Source organism: Empidonax traillii, unplaced genomic scaffold (assembly GCF_003031625.1).
Source record: "Empidonax traillii isolate 1590-97213 ecotype Southwest subspecies unplaced genomic scaffold, ASM303162v1 scaffold46:size3806547, whole genome shotgun sequence".
NCBI lineage: Eukaryota > Metazoa > Chordata > Aves > Passeriformes > Tyrannidae > Empidonax > Empidonax traillii.
Genome location: NW_020955239.1, coordinates 980,569 through 986,568, shown reverse-complemented (window position 1 = coordinate 986,568; position 6,000 = coordinate 980,569). Strand labels below are relative to the sequence as shown.

General features: G+C 37.1%; 1 protein-coding gene across 11 annotated transcripts in view; it reads left to right on the top strand.

Annotated features, from left to right (window-relative positions):
- ZBTB20 (zinc finger and BTB domain containing 20) overlaps nucleotides 1-6,000 on the top strand; it is a 502,030-nt gene that overhangs the window by 81,876 nt on the left and 414,154 nt on the right. The window lies entirely within an intron of this gene.

The window sequence follows — 6,000 nt, the reverse complement described above, 5'->3', positions numbered from 1 at the left end:
GTACACGTTAGTAGCAATGATGAGGGAATATTAATGTGTGAATACCTTGTTAAATATTATCGTAATGCTCTTGTGAAGACTTTGCTAGTGTGCCAAACTTTAGAATAGATTTTTAGTGACATGTCTTATGTGTACAGCTTCAGTGTATATGCATATGTCTTCATTAATCCAGGGCTTCAAAAGCAATATTATAGAATAATTTCCATGAAATGCTAGTTAGGAAAAATTGTTGAGATTCCCAACTATGTTTGTTCTGTGATGATGGTGATGATACTACTATTCAGAAAAAAAATTATGACAGTTTGATGGCCTGAGGTTACTGAGGAGGACATGGCATAGTTTTACATTACTGATTGTTGAGGACTTCAAAGGGTACGTGCTAATTTCAGTAGGTAAAGAAATGTCACTTGTTTTATCTAGCAAGAAACTTTGCACTTCCCTCATTTTCAGCATATCATCCAGGAAGGCTGTGTCTTATCAGCACTGAATTAGGCACAACAGTGTGTCAGAAGGAGATGGACCCAGCTGAAGGTCAGGCCTAGAAGAGCATCTTGTCAGAACCTCAGCATCCAGTGGTGATACCTTTTTTTATATTTGCAGGCACAGATAAGATTTCCTTTGGCATGGTAGCTTTATTCTGTAAAGAAAATGGGATCGTACCTGGAACTGTTACATGCTTCATTGTAGAATTTCTATCTGTAATCTTCACCAGATTCTCCCTCTGACTCTAGCTTCTTCCTAGCAGATGTACAGAAACAGGAGAAGGTACATATGCCTCACAGGAATCTTATTTTTGCTCAGCTGCAAGTCAGAAACAGCCATCTCATTCACTAGCAAACACGTGAATACAGGATCTTTATACTAAAACTTTATTTCTCTATTTAAAATACCAGCATGGTTTGGTGAGAGGAAGGTATTTTGGGGTTAATAAGAAATGTGTCTTCTTCAAAACAACCCAACCTTCAAAAAAAAAAAAAAAAAAGTCCACAGCCTTATAAAATACCTGTTTTGTGTCCTAAAATAAGGCATGTATTTCATGCTCTAAAAGTCTGAGGTTTGTAGCTGAAAAAGATTAAGTAAATAATTCAAAATTTGTTATGTTTACTTGTTAATAATTAAGTAGGTTAGTCTGTGTGCTTTTTATAGACATTGCACTTTATTTATTTATTTTTATTTACTTGGCTCATGTTCTGATTTTTAAATCTGAAGAAGTTTCTGCCAAGGAAGAGTTTATGACAGAAAAGCCATCAAGGAGTTAAGCACTGCACAGGAAGCAAATTCTGTAGGGACACATAGCCTCTGGAGAGAATGGAGAATTGTCATCTCTCGCATCCCTTCTGCATTCCTCCAGACTAGTCTCTAGTGCTTTAAGGGAATTAAATTTTAAAGGTGGTAATGATTTTTCAGACAAAGGCGGTACCTTTGATTCCTACTTTGTGTTGCCAGTGACCAGAGACAGAGAAGTCTCTCTTTGTTATGAGGTGACATTTGGTTCATCTCAGTCAAAGGAAAGTTTCAGCCTTGTTCTCTTTCAGAAATAGAACAAATATCTGAAGGAAAAAATCAGGTAACAGACACATTGTGTATCTGTTTTCTTGTTGTTCGAATGAGTTACAGTCTGGTGTAAGCTGGCAGATGATGAAGTCTGAGTCTTTGTCTTTAGAGAAGGTACAGAGAGGCCAACAGCAGGTGAGCTGCTCTCCCAGACATATTTAGAACCATCCATTGAGAGACTACATCCTGTAGCAGGTGATAGTTTAGTCCAAGTAGATCAGACTGGGCACCTTTGCTTTTGTGGAAATTACAGGCCAATAGTTTCCCAGGTTTCCTGTGAATCTCATATCTGTCACTTGAGCAAAGATTGTGATGAGAAGCAAAATAATTCTTTGTTTTCCATCCAGTAATTTTTGGTTGCTGTTTACATAGTCTGGACTTGAACATAGATAGAAACAGAGAAGGAAAAGAAATTTAGATTCAGGTTTGGTTCCCCCTCCTCTGCTGCCAGGCAGTGATCCACCCCACTGCTAATAACGTTTGCTTCCTACCTTAAGCAAAGTCATTGCCTAATTTTTTTGAACATTTGAACTGTTCCTTTGGTCTTGGCAGAATAAGATACCATTTGGTATTTTCACTTACCTTTTCCAAAGGGGAGAGAAAGCACTGAGTAGTGTGAAAAGTTGGTTGAAAAGATCAGCATTATAAAACAAAAGCTGCTGAAATGTGAGAGTGATCTTTGGACTGTATATTGAAAATCAAAGATTTAAAAAGACTGTTTAAGTGAGAATTAATAGCCTGATTTTGTTGACAGTTGAAGTCTTCATCTGTTACCATGGCATGTTTTATTTCACTGTCTGCATTGGTATTTCCTTCTGAAGAAATACACAGGCTCATTGCTACTACCTCTGATATTAAAAGTTCCATTTGCTTCTCATGCTCCAGGTGATGATTTCTGTTTAAGTAAAATTATGGTACATTAAGGTAAGAGGAGGTTAACCTGATTGATAGTGTTACAGATGTTCCCCTTTCTCCATCACAAGACTGCTGTCTTCAACAGTAGTTTTATCCTGAGCCTGCACAGTTAATCCAAGTCTTCCATGGAGATAAATATGGGCAGATAGTATTTTTCAAAAAGAATTTAGAAGTGCAAGAGTATTTAAGTTTATTTATTATTTAAATTGGTTTCTAAAAGACTTTTTCAGGTATTAAGAATGGAACTGTAGCACTGTTTTTTCTTTAAATTTTTTCCATACATGTATGAAACTTTCTTTCCTGCAAAAATCCAGTTCATATCCAGTTCACTGTCTTATACTTGCAGACTAAGTCAGGGGTCTGCTTTGGGCAGTTGTCTTCAGAAGTTCTTCAGACTTTGTCTTTATCATGGAATTCAATACTAATTTAATCATAATCATTTGATTTATTCATTACTACAGTTGGTAATAATTGGTCTTTTGTTGTAAGTCCAGTGAAAGGTTGAACCAGCCACAAAACCTGACCACTCAACATGGTCCCTCAGTTCAAAGTGAGGGGTAGTGGTGAGCCTGTGTGAACCAGTCAGTTCTTCTGACAGAAATATTACCCTGAAAATGAAAGGATTTGAAGCTCTAAGCCTGCGAGATAAGACTTTTCCACGAGCATTAAATTCGCACACTAGTCTTTCAGTCCTTTTTTTTAGAGCATTGCTGTGATGCATTGTCCATTTCTGAAGGACATACTTTGCCCAAGCTTCATGCCAGGTTAACTGAATCTCAAAGCAAACCAAAAGATTTATGGGTAGTCTCACAGTGAACCATTGTCTGAAATCCTTTTGGCTCCTGTATTTGCAGCATTCATCAACAGTGATTCCTTTCATTCACTTGCTACCAGAGTTTAATTTGTATGTATGATGGCTATGTTTGGAAGGAATAGGACTGGAGTGATGCTAATGTAATTTATTTTACTCTTTGAATTTTGTTCTTAAATATAGAATCTTAAAAGAGTCTCACAGATACCATCCTACAGTATTTTCTCCCCTCACCATGAAAGCTCCATAGCCTTAAGGAAAAACATAAATAAAATCGATGTATTCTTTACATTTTCTTGAATGGAATGTATTTATCTCCGTTTCACTTAATCTGCCGATAAGCCACTGCATAGTGTTTTTTTCATTAGTAGCACATGTCAAAAGCCCATGCAGGGTGTAAGGCATCAATATAAGGAAATTAAGAAGTATGTATAGTTCTTGTTTGAGTTTGAACAGCACTACAGTGTGCTGTTTTTACTGTACAAACACCTGGCATAATGAAGAGGCATTTTTTATATAGGACTCTTTAAGTTAATAATTTTTGTAAATCTTAGTTCTGTGGTAGGATTAGATATTGAAAAAGAAGATTTAATAACTGTACCTCATTTACTTCACCCTTGAAAGCACATTTTTCTAGGAAATTACCATGACCTACCTCAAGCCTCTCTGAGGATTGAGATGTACTTATGATTTTGATGCCAGCAAGCCTACTGTGAGCCTACGCTGTAAAGCACATGAAGTTAACTTTCATGTAAAAATGAAAAAGCAAAAGTTGTTTCCTGAGTTTTGTGCATAGTTTTTCACTCTATTATGTCAGATTTTGAGGGTATTACTTGATTACATGGTATAATTTGAATGGCCAATAAGCTGTTGATCTAAACTAAACCATTAAATTTAAACATGGAGGTTGGAATTGAAAACAAAAGGAATGCCTGGAGGTAGCTGGTTTTGTCCAACAAATTACCATCTCAAGTATAAGACTTGATTAATTTAAATCATGTATAAAAATAGTTTTAAAAACTGTGGCAGAAATGTTGCCACTAATTAAACTCAGACATTCAAATGTTTAGAAATGATCAATTAATGATCGTGAAAATAAAGTAACCGTAACAGTTATACAGACGCCTGTACAGCACTTTCTGGCAAAAATCACAAGTGGTAAGAGGGTAGCTGGGTATATCATGACTACTTGTACAAAATTTCAAATGACAGTAGGCCTGAGAAGAGAAATTGAAACTTTTGACTTGGATTTAATCCTTTGCATAGCTTGAGGTGTCTAAACAGCAGTGGAGGTCTGACTGATCAGTGGGTCTTCAAACAGAAAATTTTCTCTTTCACCCGGTGATCAGATTTTCCCATGCTCTTTCCATGCTTTTCAGCTCTTCCAGGTTCACCAGAGCCACCCTTTCTTACTGGGCTCACTCAGCAGAGCCATGTAGTGTGCCAGCAAGTACAGAGTGGTTCATTTGTTAGATGAGGTGGACATTAAGTGAACAGTGCAGTTTCATACCTAACAGTATCACTTAAACCAAACATATCCTTGGGCAACACGTCTAGCAGCATTTAAAGGTCAAACTCCTATCCTCATTACTCCATATTTTAGGTCTTCTGTTTTGCTTTATTCATTGTCTGTGCAGAACTGACAGACTATTCCAGACCATCCTTGTGTAATGTTGGGAAGTGCTAACAGCTGCTGTCCAGTGTGTCTCTCTATTCAGGCAACTGCAGGCCTTACAAAAGCTGAAGTACATGTTACAGAGCCTTAGATCAAGCAAAATAAACCTTCTTCCCTGAAAACAACAGGGAACAGCTACCGAACAGACTATGCTGAGTATGCTCAGAACCAACACACATAGCCTGGGAGATTGCCACAGGGAAATTTTCGTGAATGCTGAAGCTGAGGCATTGTTTGATTGTAATCATCAGAGGTGGAAGGCACCTGGAAAACAAGAGGAAAAGGAAAAGACCTGAAAAGAAATTGTGAGCATGTCTCAGAGAAAGAAACAGAAGCAGCCCTGTCATAGCCAGGAACAGTAGGAAGTCAGGCTTGGAAGCGCCAAGCCTGAAAGCCTACTGAGGTTACATTTTTTTTATTTGAGATCTTTCTAAATAAGTAAGGGTGCTCTGAAGCTTAGCTCATTTCTGATTAAGTTATATATTCTTAACAGTAATCCCAGTAGTTAAAATGTCTTTGGGGCTAGGTATGTAAACCCCCCACTAGCAAAATACAGAAATTAATTTTACAATATAAAAATAATTTTTAATTTAAAAATTATTTTAATAATTTATCTAAAATATTGGTTTAGAGAAAAAAAATTAATATATATTATTAAAGAATACCAGTAGTCTTAGTTAGTCCTGCCGTACTCAAGCTGGCATTACCTTTGAACACAGGCTCTTAGATGGAAAGTCAGCACTTGAGGGCAACAAAGGGATCTCACTGCTTCTGCAAGGAAGCAAGAAGCCTGGCTGGAATGGATTTGAGCACTGTAATCTAAGTGAACCTCTTATAACAGGAATTGGAAACTACACCAATCAGGTTCCTAAACCTGTATTGGTGAAGGAGAGTGCCCAAGTCTTACTTTCAGTCTTCAGAATGCTTACTCTTTCCTCAGTTGTGTGCCATCCACTTCTGAACATTTTGGTAATTAATAGTATTTGGCACTAAGTGTGCTTTTAGTTCTTTTTTTTTTTCAGTGGAGCCTATGGAGAGGTTTTCT